The following is a 1639-nucleotide window of genomic DNA, read 5'->3' as shown; positions in this document are numbered from 1 at the left end:
TCGACGTTGACAGAATTGTGCCGACTGCTGTAACGGTTTTTATACTAACTATAGACCAAGAATTGGCAGTGATTTTCACAAACTCAAAAGGGATTAGATTAGCCACTCGACCGTATTGGATTAGCCGAGATTTTAGTAGGTAAAATCCAAGTTCACCAAAGCTATGTGCTGACAGGGCGATTTCAAATTTCTTTGCTATCGATGAGTTGTTTTGACATTTCACTGGTTAACTCATTTATTACGCGCCGAAACTATGCGAGATATTGCATATTCACGTATGTATATTCGTCTTCTAAACATACCCTGCCGGAACTTGAACTGGTTCATAACTGGTTTTCGTCTAGTTCGCTTTAAAAGCATACTTAAAATTCCTTTTTATAAATCTCTTAGTTTTTATGTAATGGACTTATCAAAATTCCCTGATTTATCAATTTTGCTAGTGAAAATTAAGAGTTATTAATTAAGAAGAATTCTATACGTAATCAAATTTGAGCCGGACGGCAAAAAACAAAAACAACAAAAACTACATTTCCACATGTTTTAATATAAATCTGTATTATCTAATTTCCTCTACGCTTGTTATAAGCCTCGGCTGGGATGGTCTTCTATACCTTCAGCGGATTTTGGTTTTTTCGGTTTCGGCTAATTTTTGGAGCGCTATTCGTTGGATAGTGGACAGACATATTCATAAACCAACCTCTCGTCATGAGTTAAGTCATAAGTTTGATGAGTTTAGCTTGTCTTTGTTGTCGAGTCTCTTAGATATGTATATCTCTTATCCTCTACTAGACGTCGTCCTTGGAAAAGACTCAGGTCTTTTGGAACCAGTGTGGCATTGACACCATTCATACCGAAAATATTAATGAATGTGTGTTGAGTCAATCCGTAAGAGATGTTGTGATCCTCTTCTATCTCTCTGATGCTAATACGACGATTTTTAAGCATTGTTTCTATAAGTTTTTCGATGTTATCGTGATTAACAGAGTTGGATGGACTATTCGCATGAGTTAATTATCTTCATTGCTTGTTTTCGTTGCTCTTGCACATGATCTTGGCGATACAACATGTCCTTAAGTCGTTCCTTCTCGATCTGATATCTGATACGTCTAACAGTAATTTCGGAGATTTTCACCATGCGCCAAATTTTTGAAGAGACTCGTGAAAGGAAGGAACACACACCGCCTCTTCGTCGATTTCAAAGCCGCCTTCGACAGCACGAAAAGGAACTGCGCTTACGCTGCTATTTCCGAATTTGGTATCCCCTAAAAGCTAATATGGCTGTGTAAGTTGACCGTTCGATACCAAGCGAGATTTCAGACATCGGGACTCTCTATCGTGTGACACCTTCAATATATAGCTGGAGAAAATAATACAAGCTCTGTGCAGCTAAATAGAAGAGCGTACAGCTGCTGGCGTACGGCCATGATATTGATATCATTCTCTTTAACAACCACGGCTTAAGATTTGCTTTCTTCAGACTAGATAAGGAAGGTAGTCGTACTCGCGGCTTGGCTCGCATGGCATTGTTGACAGGCATAACTTTGAGGTCATAGATAATTTCGTCTATCTTGGAACCAACATCAACATCAACAACAACGTCAGCCTGGAAATCCAACGCAGAATGTCTCTTGCCAACAGG

This window comes from Bactrocera tryoni, chromosome 5 (assembly GCF_016617805.1).
Source record: "Bactrocera tryoni isolate S06 chromosome 5, CSIRO_BtryS06_freeze2, whole genome shotgun sequence".
NCBI lineage: Eukaryota > Metazoa > Arthropoda > Insecta > Diptera > Tephritidae > Bactrocera > Bactrocera tryoni.
The sequence above is the reverse complement of the archived record's forward strand: the minus strand, read 5'-3'. Positions refer to the sequence as shown.